The sequence below is a fragment of the Dipodomys spectabilis genome, unplaced genomic scaffold (genome assembly GCF_019054845.1).
Source record: "Dipodomys spectabilis isolate Male_0828 unplaced genomic scaffold, ASM1905484v1 ptg000601l, whole genome shotgun sequence".
NCBI classification, from domain to species: Eukaryota; Metazoa; Chordata; class Mammalia; order Rodentia; family Heteromyidae; genus Dipodomys; species Dipodomys spectabilis.
This window is the reverse complement of record NW_024871278.1, coordinates 305,819-329,296: the sequence shown is the minus strand read 5'-3', so window position 1 is coordinate 329,296 and position 23,478 is coordinate 305,819. Positions and strand designations below refer to the sequence as shown.

At 43.2% G+C, this 23,478-nt stretch overlaps 1 pseudogene; it reads left to right on the top strand.

The window, feature by feature from the left end:
• The first annotated feature begins 583 nt into the window (after positions 1–583).
• LOC122100780 overlaps positions 584–23,478 on the top strand; it is a 105,739-nt pseudogene continuing 82,844 nt past the window's right edge.

Sequence of the window (23,478 nt, the reverse complement as noted above, 5' to 3'; positions counted from 1 at the left end):
GTCCTGCAGACTCCAATCTGTGTCCCTCCTAGGCCATTTCCAGCTGGGCAGTGGCAGGCAAGTGTGTTTCCCCTCCTGGAGCCTGCTCGGTATCCGGCCGTGGCAGTTAGCTAAGGCTCTCTGAATACCAGTTTCTGTAACCTGCTGTAAGCTGTCTGGAAGGAAAAAGGGACCGCTGACTTTGGAACCCTTTAAGTTTGATTGGGACAACTGAAATATCACCTTTTCCAGGGTTTTTTTCTTGAAGCTGGCAATTTCCACTAACAGCTGGGATTATGGGTCAAATTAGATAGATCACTTCAGCCACCAAACAATGACCTTCAAAGCAGCACAGGCTGAGTTCCCCAGCCAGATGGTCTCCTGCTATGAACGTCCTGCCTTGACTGCCTTTATGCGGCAGCTGTTGATTCCCCTCTGGCTCTCTCTAGGGTGACCACCACAGTCGAGGATGTTGTGGGGAGCAGAGATTGTGACCTCGCCATCCCTAGCCTGCCATCTGTGAACAGAGATGATTCCCAGCACCTGCACTGGACTCTGGGAGATTGAGAAACCCGGGACACCTTGAGGATCCTTTCTCTGCAACATGAAACTTGGGGACTGGATGTGGTAGAACATCCTGGCTGGCCCCGGGGGTAGGAGAGGAGGCCCCTTGAGCAAGGCCTTCAGATCATTGCAACCTTGTTCACACTTGAGTAGGGAATTGAATGCCACAGAACTGGTCAGCTGTTGGCCAGACATCTTTGAGAAGATAGGCATCCCAGAGGACCCAGAATCCAGCTAGTACATTGTGGCTCACATCCTTGGAGCCAAAACAGTTAAGTGCGGTGGCACCAGGAGGGCAGGAAGTGGGAAGAAGGAGAACTGGGGGAGCTACATTAGATTTTGACCGGCCCCCCAGGATGCTTACCTGTATGGGATGGGACTTTTCTGTAGTATTGTCATTGGCCGAAGCTCATTTATTTATACAACAACGAGTTACAGTGTGCCAGGGTCCACTGTGTTGGGAGGTCATAGACGATGAAAGGTTCCAGAGCTGGTTCCACAACACATGAAGAAACCGTGGTTTGGATGCTGGAGCATCACGCTTGTCATCCTAGCTACTTAGGAGGCTGAGTTAGAAGGATAGAGGCATAAGGACAGGGCAGGAAATCCTTTAAGGCTCTTATCTCCAACTAACTACCAAAAAGAAAACACCAAATCGTCTGGTTCAATAGTGGGGGTAGTGTGTGTTCCAAGGACCACCTTTAAGTCACTGAGCAGGATTCAGTCCCTTTCCTACCAGGTGAAACATAGCTGTAAAAATTGCTGACACTCATCCCAGATGTGCTTGTGTGTGAAAGTTCCTGTCTCTAATGAGGTAATGCGCACCTGGTTTTATTTTTTCTGAAAAGGATGGATTTTGCTGTTTCCAGTTATACAGGTCCACTAGTTGTAAAGGAAAAATATATTAGAAAGGGGGCCTGCCCACCATCTTCTCCATGTTCCAGTCTCAAGGGTAATAAGGGTAACATACCACGTTGTAACACCTCAGGCTGGTAAAAGTAGCCACTTTTGGTATGGAAGGACTTTAGATTAGAGTTGCTGATGGAAACTTCCTCTGAAGGATTCTGTAAACCTGGGGGAGAATATTTTTTGGATATGACAACTTTAGGCCTGTTCTCCCATCCTGAGAAAAGGAGTAAACAGAGGTGCATACAGGACACAGATAGAACTATCAGCATACACACACAGACCAAGAGCCACAGACACTTAACTCACATGTCCCACACCACTCAATTTTGACCTCTGCAGAGATCACAGATGACAGAGAGAACATCCCAGATTGCCTCTTGAGGATGCTGCAGATGACCTCTGGAGGATTTCATATATATCCTCCCTAGGAGGCCCTAGATGACCTCTCACGGAGGTTCCAAATGGCTTCCCAAGGTAGTGTCAGATGACCTCCAAAGGAAGTCCCAGATGTCCTCTCAATGAGGCTGAGATTACCTCTTGAGTAGCTCCCAGAAAGCCAATCAAGGAGGCCACATATGAACTCCAGAGAAGGTTCCAGATATCCCTCTTGAGAAAGCGACAGATGACTTCCAGAGAAGGTCCTATATAGATTCTCAAGGAAGTCCCAGATGATGTCTGAAGACAGTCAGATTTTTCATCACGGTAACCTGAGATGACCTCCCAAAGAAGCTCCACATGACCTCAGGAGGTCGTCCTAAGTTGACAATTAAGGAATCCCCAATGACTACTTTTGAATAGGTCTCAGGTGGCCTCCTGAAGAAGCCCCAGATGACCTCTGGAGAAATTCCAAGATGGCCACTGGAGAAGGCCCAAGATGACCTCCAGGGTAGGTCTTAGATAGCTTCTCAAGGAAGTTGTAGATGCAGTCTTGATGATGTTCCAGATGGCTTCCCAAGGAAGCCCTACATGACCTCTCAAGGAGGTTCCAGATGGTTTCCCAAGGAAGCCACAAATGACCTCTAGAGGGGGTTCCAAAAACAGGCTGGCAAGCTTGCCCAGATGCACCCGTAAAGGTACCTACATGATTTTTGTCCATGTTTGTCCTCTGGAGACAAACACTCGAGGCCCTGAAGGCTGACACTCTCACCTATGGGGAATTTTCCCTGGGCCAAGGCCTGATGCCATCCAAACGGATTAATCTCCATGGGGTCTCCAAAAATTAGGACCTCTAGTGTTCAAGAGAATCCATCAAGACACATTTAATATAATAAATGTTCTCCAAACCACCAACCCCCAAAATTATGATATCCAAAGCTCCAAACATCAAAGGGCAAGCCTTTTTGTCCCCTTCCCTTTGTCTCTCCATCGCTATAGACCTATACTTCCTTTGAAGTCTTTCTCTTTTTCCTTTCTACCAGTTCCTTCTTCTCTTCAGGCCTCTCTACTCTCCACAGGCCTGAACTGCTTTGCCTGGGTCGTCAGTTGCCATCCTTCACCTCCTGCTCTCCCTCAACTTTCTCTCCTCTCAGGCCTTTCTCCTTCCTCTATCACACCACTTCCTTCCTTCCAGAACTTTTCAATTTTATCTCCCTTCCATTGCTCTGAACAAGCAGCATATATAAATTCTGTAGCCTTTCTCCATTCCAACTGCCAACAGTTTTCTACTGTAACATCCAAAACTCCCCACAGCCCAATCACTTCTTAACAGCTCAACACTTGGTGGTTAATGTACCAGCCCCTCCCACAGAATGCCCTGTCCTCTCCAGCTGGCCAGGAGATGGGGCCAGGCTGATTCTTGGACCCTATAGATTATCAGGGCCCTACTGATTATTACAGTGTCCTCCTTGTGAACTAGTAGCAATTGAAATTGGAAATTTGATTGTAATATTGCCAACTCGTTGTGACATCACAAACCCATTTTGACATCATCATTAGCACGACATCACAAACCCATTGTGACAATATTGTCATTGTGACATCATGATTCCATTGCGACATCTCAAATCTATTATGACCTCTTAGCTCCTTTGAAAAATCACATGCCCTTTTCAACATTACAGTCCCTTTGTCTTCCCATATCCTTGTTGTTAACCAATGACAATTGAGATCAGACATGCCATTGTAACATCAAAAAGTATTTGTGGTATCCTCAACAGTGTGACATCACATTTTCATTATGAGAGCATCAGCTCATTGTGACATCACCAAACTCAATGACATAATCACATTATGACAACAATTGTCATTGTGACATCATAGACACCTTGTGGATGCCTATTCTGTGATTTCATTGTATTTCAAAAGTGGCATGAGAGTTGATATCAGAAACACATTTTTGTGCCTACATAACCATTTTGACATCATAATCACGTTGTGACATCACAGTGCCATTGTGATATAAATAATACCATGTGACATCACAAACCTCTCCTATCTTCATAACTTCTGTGACATGCTGACATTGTGATATCTTAGAACTTTTTGCCCTGATAATTTATTTCCAACCTCATATTTCATGTATGACACGAGATACCAGAAATCCACTGTGACATCATGACCATTGTGACATCACACTGACAGATGTCATGAACATCGTGTCACATTGTGACATCACAAATGTTTTAATGTCACATTTAGTTGGTGATGCCATACAGGTAAGTGGTCACAGTAGGTCTACGATGTCACAATTGGTTGGTGATATCCAAATGGCATAAAGTTTCTGTTGTCATGAAATCACAGAGAATATGAGTTCACAAATGGACTGTGGTATCTCCAAAGGCATGTGTTGTCACAAATGTGATGAAGTCCTAGGAGGATTGTGATCTCATAGTGTGACACAATGGTCATAATGTCTGTCAGTATGATGTCACAATGGTCATGATGTCACAGTGGATTTCTGATATCACATGTCATAACTGAAATATTATGTTTGAAAACAGATTACAAGCTCATAAAGGGCCTAAGACATCACAATTTCAGCACGTCACAAGACTTATGTGTACAGGGCATGTTTGTGATATCACAGTGTGTAAGTGATATCACCATGGCACTGTGATGTCACAGTGATTGTGATGCCATATACTTATGAGATCACAATGATTTTCTGATATCAACCCACATGCCACATTTAAAATAGAATGAAATAGAATAGACATTTACAATGGGTCTATTACCTCATAATGACAATATAATATCATAGTGCTATGAGGTCATTCTAAATTGGTTATGTTGCAAGGAGGTGATGGTGTCATAATGAATATATGTTGTCATACTGGTGATGGATTCACAAAGGGTTTGTGATGTTACAATGGCATATATGAATTCAATTGTCATGTGATCAAATTGAGGGTAAGGTACACGAAGGGACTGTGATGTCACAAATGATTTATGTGTTTTCAAATGTACTTAGGGGTCATGATAGCTTTATGATTCACAGTTGTGATGAGGTCACAATGGGTTTTTGATGCTATAATGATTTTGTAATATCTCAAACACATGTCCAATTTGAATTGCTACTATTTCACAATGTGCATATAAGTTCACAGATGGAGCTTGAATTCCTAAGGGACATGAATTTTTTAAAAATGTTATGAGGTCATATTAGGTTTTTGAAAACACAGTGGGACAGTGATATCAACTTGGCAATGACAACTCACTACATCATGTCAGAATATTGTTTTGGTGTCACAAATAGTTGATGATGCCACATTGGTGATGAAGTCACAAAAGATTGGTGATGTCACAATGTGCTGGCAATGTCACAATGACATGATTGTTTTCAATTGTCTTTAACTTACAATGAGTATAAGAGTTCACAAAGGGACTGTGGTTCCTACAAAAGTATGTGTTGTCACATATTGAAATCCTAAAAGTATTGTGATGTCAGAATTTGACACAATGGTTATGATATCTGGCAGGGTGATGTCACCATGGTCATGATGTCACTGGGAATTTGTGATATCAAATGTCATATGTGAAATTTAATGAGGTTGTCAACATATTATGAGGAAAAAAGGCATGTCATAAAAGTTATGATGACACGATAGGTTTGTGATATCACGGTGTGTTAGTGATATCACAATGGCAATGTGATGTGCAAAGGGACTGTGATGTCATAATGGTTATGAGTTCATGATTTGTTTATGATATGCACCTATATGCCACATTTGAAGTAGAATGAAGTCACAGAAAAGGCATGCATAATGTGTCGATGATATGACGATGACAATGTGAAATTATAATTTTATATACAGTTGTGATGACCTCACAAACTTTTTGATGTTAAAATGTCATGTCTGATTCTCAATTGTCAATATTTCCCAGTGGGGTTTGTGTACACAAAGGCACTGTGATGTCAAAAAGCTATGTATTTTTCGAAGGTTATAAGAGGTCATAATAGATTTGGGATGTCACAATGTGATCCTGGTGTCTAAACAGCAATGTGATGTCACAATGGGTTCATGATGTCAAAGTGGTTTTGAGGTCACAATGGGTTAGTTAGGTCATGAGTTTGTAATATCACAATTATTTGTCCAATTTCAATCACTACTAGTTCACCATCAGGACACTGTAATTACCAGCAGTACCCCTATAATCCACGGGAACAGATAGTCATCATGACCTCCTGGTCTGGACCACCAGACAGGGGGGTGCATGCCGCTGGAGTGGGCAGGACATGCTGCTGAAGAGATAGGACGTTAAGCTCCACATGGTGCGCTGCCAAGAAGTTATTGGGCATGGACATTTGGGAAGTGATGATTGAAAAGTGTTATGCAGGAAACATATTTTAGTGGGGGCAGGGTACAGCCTATATATAGGTTGCATGTTCAGAGCAACAGAAGGGGGAAGAAAAAGGGGAAAGACCTGGAAGGAAAGAAGTGATGAGACTGCAAGAGGGTAAAGATATGGGAGAAGAGGAAATTGAGGGAGAGCAGGAGGTAAAGGACAGCACCTGGCCACCTGGACAGGGCAGGGAAGGCCTGTCAAGAGTACAGCAACCTGTAGAGAAGAAGGGAATTGTGGAAGGAAAAAATGAAAAGACCTGAAAGGTAGGACATGTCTGTAGAGAAGGAGGATGAAGAGAAAGGAAAAGCCCTGTCTTTGAAGTGTGGAGCTTTGGAGATGATTATTTTGGAGGTTGATTGTTTGAAGACCAGTTAACAAATGGTTGGGCTGCTCTTTTGAGGTCTGAGGGTTCATGGTTGAGGCTGCAATTAGCTCTGGGCATCCAGCCCAGATCAAGGTAGTCGCTTGTTACAAAATTTATGAAGACAAGACAGGTTTGTGATGTTACATTGCGTTAATGATATCACAATATCAATATGAGGTCACAAAGGGATTGCAATGGCTCTATGGTGATGTGGTCACAATGGGTTTCTATATGCCACATTTGAGATAGAATGAAATCACAGAATAGGCAATCACTTTGTCTCTATGACCTCACAATGAAAATGTAATGTCATAATGCTATGATGTCATTGTCATTTTGGGATGTCACAGTGGGCTGATGGTATCCTAACCACAATGTGATCTCACTCTGTAGATGATGTCACAAAGAGTTTGTAATGGTATGGCATGTCTGATGTCAGTTGTCCTTTGTTCATAATGAGGATATGGTTACCCAAAAGAACTGTGGTGTTACAAACACCATGTGCCTTTTCAAAGTGCTAAGAGATCACAACAGGTTTGGGATATCAGAAGGTAATCATGGCAGTGTGATGTCACAATGGGTTTGTGATGTCACAGTGGTCATAAGGTCACACTTGGATAGTGATGTCACAATGAATTTGTAATATCACCACTACATGTCCAATTTCATTCTACTAGATCACAATGAAGATACAAGTTCATATAAGGAGCTAGAAGTCAGGAAGGCCATAAATTTTGTAAAATATTATGAGGATATAATAGATTGGTGAAAATGCAATGGGACAGAGATATCCCATTGGCAATGTGATGTTACCATTACATGAGATAGTATTGTTTTGAAGTCACAAATGGTGATCCATACAGGTGATGTGGTCACATAGGTTTGTGATTTCACAATGGGATGGTGATGTCATAATCTCATGCCAGATCTCTAATTGACAATGATTATATAAGTTCATAAGGGATAATGATGTATCCAAAGGCATATGTTGGCACAAGTGTAATGAGTCTTAAAAGGTTTGTGATATCACAATGTGAATCAGTGGTAATGACATCTGGCAGTGTGATGTCACAGTGGTCATGATGTCACAGTGGATTTCTGATATCACATGTCATACCTGAAGTATGAGTTAAACAATTTATGAACTCAGTGATGCCGAAGAGATCACACCGGTAGCATGTCAAAAAATTTATGAGAATAGGACAGGTTTGTGATGTCACAGTGGGTTAGTGATATCATAATGGCAATGTGGTGTCATCAAGGTATTGTGATGTCATAATAATTATGTGGTCACAATATATTTCTGATATCAACACACCTGCCACATTTGAAATAGAATGGAATCACAGAATAGGCATTCCAATATATCTGTGACATCACAATGACGATATGATGTCGTAATGCTATGGTGTCATAGTTTTATGGTGTCCTAATTTGCTGATGTTTTCATAATGACAATGTGATGCTACACTGGTAATGATGTCACAAAGTTTTTGCGATGTTAAAAAGGCATGTATGATCTCAATCTTCATTATCTTAAAATGAGGCTATGGGTACACAAATGGCCTGTGACGTCACAAAAGCTATGCTTTCTTTCAAAGCTTCTGAGGTCATAATAGGTTTGGGATGTCACAATGTGATCATAGTGGCACAATGGCAATGTGATATCACAATGAGTTTATGATGTCATCGCAGTGATGAGGTCACAATGGGTTAGTGATGTCTCATCAAGTATGTAATATAATAACGACATATACAATTTCAATTTCTTCTAATTCACTATGAGGATACTGTAATAACCAGTGGAGACAGAATTATCTGTCGGAGCCATTAATTTTTGTAAATTCTTGGCCTGGCCCACCAGAGAGTGTGGGGAATGCCACCAAAGGTCAAGGTGTCAAGCCTCACATGGTGAGCTGTCAAGAAGTGATTGAACATTGGGCAGTTTGAGAAGTGACGGTTGAAAACTGTTAGGCAGAAGACCCATTGGAGTGAGGACGGGTACAACCTATGTATAAGTTGCATTTTCAGAGAATTGGAAGGGGAGATAAAAATGAGAGCTACCCGGATGGAAGAAAGTGGTAAGACAGCAGGAAGGGAAAAACCTGAGAAGAGAGGAAGCAGAAAAGTGGTCATTAGGGCAGAGTAGTGTAGGCCTGTGGAGCCTGGAGAGGCCTGAAGAGAAGAAGGAAATGGTGGAAGGGAAAAAGAGAAAGACCAGAAAGGAATAACAGGTCTGTAGTGAAGTAGGGAGTAATGGAAAAGTTAAAAGCCTTGCCCATTGTGGTTTGGAGCTTTGAAACTCATAATTTTTTGGCTGGTGGTTTGCAGACCAATTAAGATAGGGCGGGGCTGCCCATTGGAGGTCTGAGGTTTGGTGGTCAAGGCTGATCTTGGACCTGGTTATACAGTTCAGGATAAGGTAATCACAGTCTCCTTTCTAGTGTAAATAGATTTATTGAATTAAATGTTACTCAATGGTTTGTCTCCTTGCCTTAGAGGTAATATGTACACGAGTTCACAGAAAGAGCTTGAAGTCTCAAAGGCCATGAATTATTTAAGATGTGATGTGGCCATAATAGGTTTGTAAAAACACAATGGGACAGTGAAATAACAATGCCAATACCACAATATAATGTCAAAATAATGCTTTGATACCACAATTAGTTGTTGATACCATTCTCGTGATAAGGTCACAATAAGTTTGTGATGTCACAATAGGTTCATGATGTCAGAGTGGCATGGGATATCTCAAATGTCATTAATTGATAATGAATATATGAGTTCAAAAAGGGACTGTGATGTCTCCAAAGGCATGTGTTGTCACAAATGTGATGCCTTTTTAACAGCTTTGTGATGTCACAATGTGACACAATGGTCGTTACATCTGGCAGTATGATGTCATAAGGGATTTCTGATATCACATGTCATACCAGAAATATGAGATTGAAAACAGATTATGAGCTCACAAATGCCCTACTATATGATGATGGCAGCATGTCACAAAACTTGCAAGTTCAGGACTGGTTGTGATGGCACAGCAAGTTAATAATATCACAATGGCAATGTTATGTCACAAAGGATTGTGATATCACATTGGTTATATGGTCAAAATGGGTTTCTGAAACAGAGTGAATTTACAGAATAGGCCTTCACACTGTTACGTCATAACAATGTCACAGTGATTTATAATGCTATGATGCCATTGTTGTTTGGTGATGTCTCAATGAGCTGATGGTGTCATAATGACAATTTGATATCACTGATGATTTATTATGTTACAATGGTTATGAGGTCACATTATGTTTCTTATATCAACACACATGTCAAATTTGAAATAGAATGAAAAAGCCGGGCGCCAGTGGCTCATGCCTGTAAACGTAGCTACTCAGGAGGCTGAGATCTGAGGATCGCAGTTCAAAGCCAGCTCAGGCAGGAAAGTCTATGAGACTCTTATCTCCAATGAAAACCACTAGAAAACCAGAAGTGGCTCAGTGGCTGAAGCAATAGAGTGCTCACCTTGAGCTGAAGAACAGGGACAGCACCCAAGCGCAGAGTTCAAGCCCCACAACGGAAAAAAAAGATTAAAAACAGGCATTCATAAACTTATTATAACATCACAATGGCAGTGGGATCTCATAATGCTATCTTGTCATTGTAGATTTGTGATGTCAAAAGTAGTTGATGCTGCCATAATGACAATATATTATGTCACACTTGTGTTGTCACAAAGGGTTCGTGATGTTACAATGGCATGTTTGTATCAATTTTCAGTTCATAATGAGGGTATAGTTAAACAAAAGGACTGTGATGTCACAAAGGCCATGTGTTTTTTCAAGGTGCTAAGAGGTCCTAATAGGTTTGGGATGTCACAATGTGATAGTGATGTCAAATGGCAACGAAAGCTCACAAGGGGTTTATGATGTCACATTGGTGATGAAATCAAATAATTTTGTGAAGTCACATCTCATAATCGCATGTCCAATTTAAGTTGCTTCTCTTTCACAATGAGGATATGAGTTCACAGAAGAAGACTGCAGTATAAAAGGCTATGAATTTTCTGAAATGCTGTGAAGACACAGTAGGTTTTTGAAAACACAGTGAACAGTGACATCACAATGGCAATGTGATGCTGCAATATGATGACTTTATAATGTTTTGATACCACAATTGGTAATGTCACACTGGTGATGAGTTTCCAAGAGGTGTGTGATGTCACAATGTGTTGGTGATATCAAAATGACACATGTGATCTCAATTGTCATTAACTCACTATGAGTATATGAGCTCACAAAGGGACTGTGATGTCTCCAAAGGCATGCGTTGTCACAAAAGTGATGAAGTCCTAACAGGTGTGTGTTGTCAGACTGTGACAAAATGCTCATAACATCTATCAGTGTTATGTCACCATGATCAAGATGTCACACTGGATTCGGGTATCACATTTCATACCTGGATTGGGTATGAGAGGATTGGAATTTCACATTGGGTTAGTGATATCACTATCGAAATATGGGGTCATGCAAGGATTGTGCTACCACAATGGCTATTAGATCACAATGTGTTTCTACTATAATAGGTTTGTGCTGTCACAATTTGTTGAAAATGTCACAATGGCATGCCGGATCTCAAATGTCATTAATTCGCAATGAAAATATGAGTTCACAAAGGGACTGTGTTGTCTCCAAAGTCATGTGTTGGCACAAAAGTGATGAAGCCCTAACAAATTTGTAAGTTCACAATGTGACACCATGTTCTTGATGTCTATCAATGTGATGTCACAATGTTCATGTCAGAGTCAATTTCTGATATCATATGTCATACCTGAATTATTATGAGTTTGAAAACAGATTATAAACTTACTAAAGGCCTAAAATATCCTAATGGCAGCATATCGCAAAAATTATGTCTAAAAACTCATGGTATTTGGAGCTTTTCTTTCTTTGAAATTGTTTCCTCATTGTGAACTAGTAGAAATTGAAATTGGAAATGTCATTGTGATATTACAAACTCATAATGACATCACAAACTCATTGTGACCTTATCACCACTGTAACATCACAAAACCATTGTGACATCACATTGCTGTTGTGCCTTCACAATCACATTGTGACATCACAAAGCTATTGTGAACTCTTGAGATATACAAGTCCTTATGTCGAAAACAAATTTTAGAACTTTCATTGGGGGAGGAGGGGGAGCGGGGAGGATTGGGTGGAGGGGCAGGGAGAGGATGGGAAGAGATGGGAAGGGGAAACAAAGGAGGAGTCTACAATGTTTGATAAGAAATGTACTCATTATCTTGCCCATGTAATTTTAACCCCTCTGTACAGTTTTTTCACAGTAAACAAAACATGAAAAAATGAAAAAAAGACACATGACCTCTGTGGCATCACAGACCCTTTGTGTACTCATATCTTCATAGTGAACTAATGAAAATTGTTATCACATATAGCATTGTATCATCACAAATACTTTGTGCAATAATTATGACTGTGAAATCACATTATCATTATGACACCACCATTCATTGTGACATCACCAAACCCCAATGACACGATACCATATTTTTCTTTTGTTTCTTCTGTGAGTTTTTTTTATTGTAAATACAGTGTACAGGGGATTACAGTTACACGAGCAAGGTAATGAGTACATATACTATCCTCATTGCTGCCTTGACATCACATTATCATTTTCATGTCATAGACCCATTTTGAATGCCTATTCTTTGATTTCATTCTATCTGAAATGTGGCATCTGCGTTGATATCAGGAAACCATTGTGAACTCATAACCTATGTGACATCTAAATTTCTTTGTCACAGTACATTCCCTTTGTTATATCACTAACCCACTGTGACATCAAATACATCTCCTGTTCTCATAATTTTGTGACATGCCATTGTGATATCTTAGGCCATTTGTGAGTTGAAAATCTGTGTTCGACCTCGTATTTCAGATATGACATGAGATATCTAAAATCCAGTGTAACATCATGATATCACACCGCTGGACATCATAACCATTATGTCACTTTGTGACATCTCAGATCTGTTGGTTCTTCACCTTTTTGACTACATATGCTTTGCTGACATCAGAATCCCTTCCCAAACTCATAGACTCATGGTGTGTTAATGACAATTGAGATCCCACATGGCATTGTGCCATCACCAACCCCTTGGGACATCTCAAATCTATTGCGACCTCCTCATCAGTATTACATCATCAATTGTGACATCAAAACATTCTTATAACATGATGGTGAGATATCACATTGTCATTGTGAAATCACTGTCCCATTGGGTTTTCACATAGTATGACCTCATACTATGGAGCTTCTTCTATCACCTGGTATCCTCATATTGAATTATGAGTCCTTGAAATTTGATATATCATTCTGATATTACAAACTGTGACATCACAAAATCGTTGTGACCTCATCACCACTGTGACATCAAAAACCTAATGGGATATCTCATTTCCATTGTGACATTATGGATCACATTGGGCCATCCCAAACTTATTATGACCTCTTACCACCTTTGAAAACACACATGGCCTCTGTGACAACACAGAACCTTTTTGTATGCATATCCTCATGGGGAACTAATGAAAACTGACATAAGATATACCATTGAAACATAACCAATCCTTTCTGACATAATCATAATTGTGACATCATGTTGCCATTATGACATCATAATGCTCATTTTGACATGTAAAACTACAATGACATAATAGCATTGCAACATCACATTGGCATTCTGATGTCATAGACACATTGTGTTTGCCTATTATGTTATTTGATTCTATTTCTAATGTGGCATGTTGGTTGATACCAGGAATCCATTGTGAGTTCATGAACATTGTGATATCACGATGCCTTACTAGCATCACATTGCCAGTGTGATGTCACATTGCCAAATTGATGTCAAAAAGGGACTTTTATGAGACAATGGTAATGACATCACCATGAGTTTCTGATATCAACCCACATGTCACATTTCAAATACAATGAAATCACAGATTTGGCATTCATAATGTGACAATGATGTCACAATGACAATGCCAAATGCTATACTGTCATTATCATTTTGTGATTTCAACATAAGCTAAAGATGTCATAACAACAATATAATGTCATACTGGTTATGATGTTACACAGGGTTTATTATCTTACAATGGTTATGAGGTCACAATGTGCTTCTGATATCAACTGATATGCCACATTTGAAATAGAATGAAATCACAAGATATACATTCACAATGTGTCTATGACAGCAAAATGGCAATGCGATGACATAATGCTATGTGTCACTGTAGCTTGGTGATGTCACAATGAGCTGATGGTGTCATAATGACAGTCTTATGTCACGCTGGTGATAATGTCACAAAGGGTTTATGATGTCACAATGGCATGTCAGATCTTAATTGCCATTAGTTTATAGTGAGGATATGAGGATGAAGTCACAATGACATATACAAATGAACTGTGATGAAACAAAGGCCATGTTTTTTGTCAAAAGTGCTAGGGTTCCTAACAGGTTCTGGTTGTCAAAGTGTTAATGATATAAAAATGGCTTAGTGATGTGAAAACTAGTTTGCAATATCACATCTTATTTCAATTTTCAATTGCTACAAGTTCACAATGATACAAGTTCACGGAAGGAGCTTGATGTCTCAAAGGCCATAATTTTCTAAGATGTGATAAGATCATAATAGGTTTGGGAAAGCATGAGGGTTCAGTAATATCACAATTGCAATATGATGTCAAATTATAATGTCATAAGAGTGTTGTTATATCACAATTAGTTAGTGATGCCATGATAGTGATGAGTTCAAAATAGTTTTGTGATGTCGCAGTAGTTTGGTGATGTGACAATGGCATTTCAGACCTCAATTGTCATTAACTCATAATGAGTATATGAGTTTAGAATGGGATTGTGAGGATTCCAAAGTCATTTGTTGGCCCAAATGTGATGAAGTCAGAACAGATTTGTGATGTGACAATGTGACACAATGGTCATTACGTCTAGCAGTGTGATGTCACAATATTCATACTATCACAGTATATTTCTAATATTTAATGTCATACCTGAAATAATATGAGATTGAAAATAGATTGAGCTCTCAATGGGCATAACACAGTGGCAACATGTCACAAAACTTATGAGGACAGTGCATGTTTGAGTTGTCACAGTTTAGAGACACCACAATGGCAATCTTATATCACAAAGGGATTGTCATATCACAATGGTTATGAAGTCCAAATGTGTTTGATATGAACCCAATTTGACATACAACGAAATCACATAATAGGCCTTCATAATGTATATATGTTGTCATAATGACAATGTGGTGTCATATTGGTATGATGTCATTACAGATTTGTGATGTCACAATGACCTGTTTTCATAATGACAATGTGATGTCACACCAATGATTATATTGTAAATGCTTTGTGATATTACAATGGCATATCTGATCTCAATTGATATTTCACAATGAGGATATCGATACACAAAGGGACTGTGATGTCACAAAGGCCATGTGTTTTTTCAAAGGTGCTAAAGATGTCATAATGGGTTTGGGAGGTATCAAGGTGATTGTAATGTCACAATAGCAATGTGATATCACAATGGCTTTGTGATGTCACATTGGTGATGAGGTAACAATGGACAGGACAGGTTTGTGATGTCAGAACAGGTTAATGATATCACAATGGCATTGTGATGTCACAAAGTAATTTTCATGTCATAATGGCTTTGAGGTCACAATAGATTTCTGATATCCACCAATATTGCTAGCTTGTAATAAAATGAAATCACAGAATAGGAATTCACAATATGTCTCTAATGTCACTAAGATATATAATGCCATAATATTATGATATTTAAGTTTAGTGATGTCAAAATGGCATGTCTAATCTTATTGGTAATTAAATTACCATGAGGATTCCAAAAGTATCTATGTGCTGAGTCCTTCAAAAGGCACATTGTGCTGAATCCATTACACAGGGTTCTTACTGCTTTTTTTTATTTTAATTTTAATTTTTTGTGAACATACTGTACAGAGGGGTTACAATTACATGGGCAAGATAATGAGTACATTTCTTATCAATTATTGCAGCCTCCTCCTTTGTTTACCCTTCACATCCCTTCCCAGCCTCCCCCATTCCCCCACCCAATTCCCTCCCACCCCCCCACCCCGGCACCAAAGTTGTAAAGTTTGTTTTCCACATGACAACATGTACTTCTCATAGTTGCAACGGGTCCACCTGTATCCTTAAACGACTTGTTTTTTCCCATTTCCTCCACAAATTATACCAACATCAAATATATTAGAAGCAAGGGATATGCTTTGGGGGAGGGACATACAAAGCAACAAAGAAAAAATCTTATAAATGAGTTAGAAGCAAATGCATGAAAGAAAGAAAACATTTAAATACATATCTAAGGTTTCATTTTCCTAACATCACATTATCTGACCTTTTCTGCTTGACTCATACATATACTAGATATTGCAAAGAAGAGAAACCATGGGACCTATATTTCTTTGGGCTTGGCTTACTTCACTTAATATAATTTTTTGCAAGCCTTTCCATTTTTATAAGTGTGCTGTGTGCTGTCATCCCAAAAGATTCAATGTTCTGAGTCCTTGAGAGGACAATCACACACACACACACACACAAAAACTCAGAGCATTACCTTGCACCTGCTTGGTTTGTGGGGTGGATGGAGAAGAGTCTCCCCCAGTGGTTGGGCTGAGGGGATCTTCAATTTCCCCAGACAGCTGCCTGGGTTGGGGGGAAGCCCTGAGCTGAGGTGAGGCTGCTTCTGCCATGGCCTGGTAGCCTTAAGGAAGAGTCAGAGCAGCACAAAGCCAGGGGCAGGAGCATGGCCGAGGTGGGGAAGTAGTGTGACTGAGGGGAGGACAAGGCGTGGCTGAAGGGGCACATAGTTGCTGCAGACAGGGGCACAGGGGAACTGGCATACTTGTGCAGCAGGGGCTGGGAAGCCTGGGTGAGAAGTGGGGGCAGAGAGAGAGAGAGAGCAGAGAAGAGAAGGCACATGCACCAGGGGTGGCAGCATCCATGACTGGGCTCCACTGCTGTAGGATCACAGGTCTGGGCCAGGAGCACAGAGGACACAAAGCCAGCACAGCAGGCACATCCCTCTCACAGCCCCAGGGAGGCTCAGAGGCCAGGTAGGCCCTGAGTCCAAGGCCCCTGCACCAGGAGCTCAGCTGTGGAGGGGGTGAGCTCAGCCCTGCCACCTGCCCGCCCCTGCCCCAGCCCCTTCTCCTGCCCTACCTGTGGCACCTTGTTTGAAACAGGTTGATGCTAGCTTGGACCCGTGGTGCCTCTTGGAGTCATCCAGCGATGGTGCACCCCTGTTCTCGTTGCAGCCCTGACCCGGTCTTGGTCCTCAGTGGAAGCCCCGCGGGTCTGCACCTCACGACCTCCCCCTACCCTACACCCCCCACGGATCCAGACCCGTGACTCCTGCCTCCCTTCTTGTGTCCCAAACGCGCCTCCCCAGCACCAGGCAGGCCAGCCCTGACTCTGCCACAAATGTGCCCCAGGAGTGGGGGATGGGAGAGTGGGTGTTGATCCTGGAATCCCATACCCATCCTTAGTGGCCAGTGTCCCAGGAAAAAGGCAGATGCAGGGATGGGTGAACAGGGGGCGCTACTGAGCCCCTGGCCTAGAGCAGTGGGAGCCACAGAGCCATGCATCTGCACCCTTTCTCTCCCTAGGGGAACCTGGTAGCTTTAGTCAGAGTTGGGGAGCAGCACCTCAACACCTGCCTTCTTGTGAGTTTTCGTTTTTTCTGGGGATGGGGGGGTGTTGGATGCAGAACATAGCCCTCCATTCTGTGGGAGCCCTTGTCTTTTGTGCTCGCTTACCCTTTCCCCTGAGGAGAGTTCCAGAAGAGCCCACTAGGGACGTGAGTGTACTACGGGTCAAATAGAAGGTGAATGTCTGGGAAGAACACGCCCCTCCAACACAGGTACACACTGCTGTTCCCCCCCCCATTCCAGCTGTCAACAGCACTCACAGAGTGATCACATTTCCAAGCTCTGCCACCATCTGCTGGTGCTCCAGGCACATCTGGTTTCCTCATCCTCCCCAAAATCCACCAATCATCCAGAAGCATCTAGGCTGGAGTAGGAAGTTCATCCATGTATGTAGCCTTTAGGATATCATCCATTTCCCCAACACTGCCCCCACCCCAGGTCAGACACTTCTCTGGGTACACCATGACCTCCTGCTTGTTTTCAGTCCAGGCTCTGAAGAGCCACCTGTCTCAGGACTCCTTCGCCCAGAGTCCTGGCCTAGGGTTTTGGTGAATGGGGAGTCATGGCTGGTTATTCCCAAGGGAAAGTGTCTGGCCCTGGAGAAAGGGAGAGGCAGGGTGGTTCAGCATTATTAGAGCGGTGCTTCCTTGGGTCGAGCCCCTGGTTCTGACAAGGGAACTCCCGTGCTCCAGCTTGTACATTGTCCCAGATGAGGAACCAACAAACTTAGCAGGGGCACTACTCTGAGTCTATTTGTGTGTGTGTGTGTGTGTGCTTGAAAGAGAGACAGAGAGAGAGAGAGAGAGAGAGAGAGAGAGAGAGAGAGAGAGAGAGCCTGACTGTGCTCAGGTGAGTGATCAGTTGGCAAATTGCAGGTGCTGCATGGATGAGTCTACAGTCACTGTTCTGGATTTGTGTGTGCGTGTGTGTGTGTTTGTATTTGTTGTTCTTTTTTTCAGCAATGCCAAGTATGAGACCAACCATAATTTTTGTTTTCACCATCACTGTTTCATGGCTGCTTTGGGGAATATTTCTGTAGACATTCCTTCCCACCTCTCTCTTCCCCCTTTCCTATAGCCCACAGTAGCTGCTGGGCCTGCGTGGGTCTCCCCTAGGAGGCCTGTGTGAACCACACACCAAAGTTGATACCTTCTGTCTTAATCCTGAAGGCTTGTGAGCCTAGTGTGACCACAGCCACACTCTTCCAGCAGGACACTGTGCTCTCATTTGTATAGTTGGAGCTAATTCAAGGGTTGGGAATGTGTCTGCCAAATGTAATTAGGGAACAAGATGGAGGGGGTTGAGTATGGCAGGGGCTGTGAAGCTAGGAGGGTCTAGGAAGTGGTGAGGTGTGACATTGCAGATGGTTCACCACTACTGAGGATGAGAGGGCAACTTTACCCAGGGCATTGACGGTGTCCATTGGCATCTGGCCAGTGGGCTATGGGATCCCACTGGTTGTGTGTATTACCTCCCAGGGTAGTGCACTGGTGGGAAGTCCTCCCTGGAATCCTGCAGACTCTAATCTATGTCCTGCCTGTGCTATTTCCAGCTGGGCAGTGGTAGGGAAGTGCATTCCCCTGTTGGAGCCTGCTTGGTATCAGGCCATGGCAGTTAGCTAGGGCTTGCTGACTGCCAGTTTCTGTAACCTGATGTAGGCTGTCTCAAAAGAAAAGAGGTCCACTAACTTTGGAACCCTTTAAGTTTGATTGGGACAACTAAAATGCTACCTTTTCCAGGGTTTTTTGTTTGAAGCTGGCAATTTCCACTAACACCTGGGATTATGGGTCAAATTAGATGAACCATTTCAGCCAACAATCAATGACAATCAAAGTATTACAAGCAGAGTTCTCAAGCCAGATGGTCTCCTGCTATGAACGTCGTGCCTTGATTGCTTTTATGCAGCAGCTGTTGATTCTCCTCTGACTCTCTCTAGTGTGACCACCACAGTTGAGTGAAGGCTTAAATACTTGAGGCAGTAACAATTTGTTGCTTGTTTCAGAGCAGAGCAACACGTAGTACTAAAGCACCTGGTTGTGTGCCTTCATAAGTCCTGTAAATCCTTAGCGCGGGGCTCTCTTCCTGGGCTCTGCTGTGTCAGAGTGTAGGACGAGGCCCGAGCTGCAGTCCATTTAAATAAAACAGCTGTAGAGTCTGACTCTTGGTGGTCTTCTTGGTAGGGGTCCTACGACCTATACATAACATTGAGGATGTCACGGGGAGCAGAGGTTGTGACCTCACCATCTCTAGGCAGCCAGCTGTGAGTAGAGAGAATTCTCAGCCCCTGCACTGGACTCTGGGAGAATCAGAAACCAAAGATGCCTCGAGGATCCTTTATCTGCAACATGAAATTTGGGGGCCAGATGTGGTGGGCCATCCTGGCTGGCCTCAGGGGTAGGAGAGTAGACCCCTTGAGCCTGGCCTTCAGCTCATGGCAACCTCATTCACTCCTGAGTGGGGAATTGAGTGCCACCTATCGGTCAGCCGCTGGCCAGAGATCTTTGAGAAGATAGGCATCCCAGAGGCCCCGGAATCCAGCGAGCACACCATGGATACAGTCTTCAGAGCCAAAATAGTTAAGTTCTGTGGCACCAGGAGGGTGGGAAGAGGGAGAAGGGAGAACTGTGGGAGAGCTACATCAGGCTTTGCCCCAGCCACCAGGATGCTTACTTGATGGGGATGGGACTTTGTAGTATTTTTGAAGACAGACGCTCATTTATTTATCCAACAAAGAGTTACAGTGTGCACCAGGATCTGGAGTGGTCATAGACAATGAGAGTTTCCAGTGCTGGTTCCACAGCACATGAAGAAACCTTGGTTTGAGCTGGATGCCGGTGCTTCATACCTGTCATCCTGGCTACATAGGAGGCTGTGATGGGCGGATGGATGCTTGAAGCCCAAGCAGGAAAGCCTGTAAAACTCTTATCTACAAGTAACTACCAAAAAGAAAACACCAGAAATGGATATGTGGCTCAAGCCATAGTCCGTTGGCCTTGAGTAAAAATGCTCAGGTACAGCACCTAGGCTCCGAGTTCAAGGTCCAGGAGTGAGAGAAAGGAAGGAAAGAGAGAAAGAGGAAGGAAGTCCGGATGGAGAAAAAGAGGAAAGGAAGGAAGAAGGGAGAACATGTGAGACTTGGTTTGGAGTCCCTGTAACAAGGTAGCCAACCACTTACAATCTATGTGGGGACAATTTCAGAGCCTAAAGCCAGTATGTAGGACCAAGCTACTGACACCTCAGCAACTTTCTGATATCCAGGAGCTGTGTGGTAGCCGACTGCAGAGGGAAGCAACCTCAGGTAGACACGAGGACTCAGGGCAGGTCACCAGGTTTCAATCGTCCCTGGTGCCAATGAGTTTATTTTCTGGTCAGATAAGAACAAGCTGTCCAAGGGCTAGGGAGGTATTGTAGTGAGGGAGTGTCTGTGGGGGGTGGGGGGAAGGAATAAGAAGGAAGAGGAAGAGGGAAGACGGTCACAGGTTTGAAGTGTCAGGACATTGTTGCCATGATTTCGCCTGAAAACCTATACCAAAAGTGATAGAGCCTTTTTCCCAGCCACACTGCTATTAAGAGTCCTGGCACATTGGGTTCACCATTGACCACCTGGCTATCGTCCACTGCAGGATGCCTGTGCAGTGCATTCTTGGGGACTGGGACTTTCCAGGGCTCAATCTGAAGTTGACACACCCGCCCTGTTCTTTCCTCCACCAGAAACAGAAGTAAGCTGGCCACTATCACAGGACAGCCAGGGAATGCGGGTGGGAGTAAGGACCCTTGTTGCCCCAGACTTCCTCAAGGGGGTGCGAGGACCCCGTGATTGCCATTCTCAGAGGAAGAGATGGGTCTGTTTGCTGGCTCAGCCTTTAGCCTAGATGGCAGATCTGGGATTCAGAGAGGGTAGACTGAAGGTTGGGCAGGTTTGGATAGAGGCTGGTGGGAAAACCAGAGGTACTGGTTTCTGACCAGGGTTGTTTCTCACAACCCAGGAACATTCCTGGGAGAGATCAGCCCTTTTCTCCTTCCTGAGAGAGAGGGACCTGGAGCCCTTGAGTCTGTGTCCCTTGGCCGAGAAATCCTTCCATTCCCACATACTGTGATTGGATAACTAGACCTCACCTCCCTACCCAGTGTAGAGGCAGCAGAGTGAGAGATCTTGACTCTTTGATAAGGTCAGGGGATCCTGAATATGCGATTGTATTTGAACATCCTGACTTGGTGCATGGTAAGTTCCATCTAAGATTACCATGATGTAGGACATAGATTCTAGAGAATCAGAGCAGGATGGGGTCTGTTCTGGGAGTCTTAAGTATTATGTGTGAGCTTTCAGTTCGCGTATGCCCACCTGCATCCCTTTCTTGGGTGGGTTTTTGTTAGAAAAAGCTTGAAACTAGGGACTGGGTCCTATCCCTTGTCATTATACTCAAAGCAAGCACTCTACCATTTGAGCCACAGCTGCACTTCCAACTTGTTTGGGTGGTTATTATTGGAGATAAAGAGTTCTCATGGACTTTGTTGGCAAGGGTGGCATCCAACTGCAGTCCTCAGATCTCAGTCTCCTGAGGGGATAGGATGACAAGCATGGAAAAGTATCTTTGGCCGGGTGGCAGTAGCTCATGACTGTCATCCTAGGTACTCAGGAGGTGAGATCAGAGGATCAGGGGTCAAAGCCTGCCTGGGCTGGAAAAACTCTGAAGCTCTTATCTCCAACGAACTGCCAAAAAAGCAGGAGTGGTGTTGTGTTGTGCCTTAAGTAGTAGAGTGCTCGCCTTGAGCTGAAATGCTCAGGGACAGCACCTAGGCCTAGGATTCAAGCCCCACAACTGAAAAAAGAAAGTAAGTAAAACATATTTGCCTGCAAAGGATGGTCCAGGTGTGGGATGGTCGAAGAGGGGGTTTCAGTGGTTGGGAGACCAGATGCTTGCCCCACTGTACAGACATTTCTAAGAACTCTCCAAGTTTACCCTAGCTTGAAGACACAGCTTCAAGAGGATGTGGCTTGTGGTAGGCAGGGAGTGGGCAAATGGTAGCAGGGGTGGGATTGCTGTGACTGTATTCTCTCCAATAAAGGATGTGTTTGGATGCTTGGTGACAAATTCTGAAGTGAAGGGTTGCAAGAAGTTTGTGGCCTTATGAGATGGTTTTCCTCTGGGTATGTGAAGTGGCTGAAACCGGAAGTCGCCAGTGGCTCAGAGCTGTCATCCTAGCTACTCAGAAGGCTGAGATGTGAAGACCATGGTTCAGAGCCAGCTTGGACAGAAAAGTCTGTGAGACTTGATGTCTAATGGACCAACAGAGAACAGGAAGTTTTGCTGTGGCTTAAGTGGGAGAGTGCTCACCTTTAGCTGAAAAGCTGAGGGACAGTGACCTTGCCCAGAGTTCAAACCCCATGACCAACAACAAAAAAAGAGGTGGCTAAGTTTTCTGCATAGCCGTGTATATGGTATGAAATGCCATGCTGGTCTATGAGACATTCCAGATATGTGAGAGATTCAATGTTTTGTCTACAGTCGGTCTGAGGTCAGTAGTGACACTTTCTTGGGGGTGGGATGTGATCCTAATGGAATGAGTTCATGGTTCTGTTCTCAGGGACTGCTGACCCCTTGGGCTGTCCCTGTGTGTGTGTGTGTGTGTGTGTGTGTGTGTGTTTCTGTCTGTCTGTCTGTCTGTCTGTCTGTATCTATGTCTGTGTGTATTTGAAGGTACAAGAAGTGGGCCTTGAACTCAAGGCCTAGGTGGTGTTCCAGAAATTTTGTGCTCAAAGCTAGTGCTCTGACACTTCAGCCACAGCTCCCCCTGTGGCTATTTGGTAGTTCACTGTATATAAGAGCCTCTCAGACTTTCCTGCAAGGGCTGGCTTTTAAAAGTGATCCTCAGACCTCAGCCTCCTGAGTAAGTAGGATGACAGAGAGGAGCCACCCGTGCCGGGCCTTGTGTGTGTGTGTGTGTGTTTTTTTGTATGTTTGTGTGTGAGTGAGTGTGTGTAGAAGTGGGTTGCAAAAAGGAGCGCTGGGCCCTTTGGTAACTTCTAACCACTATCTTGGGGGGGTGTGCATGGGCTTTGTGGCTGAAGTCTGGGGG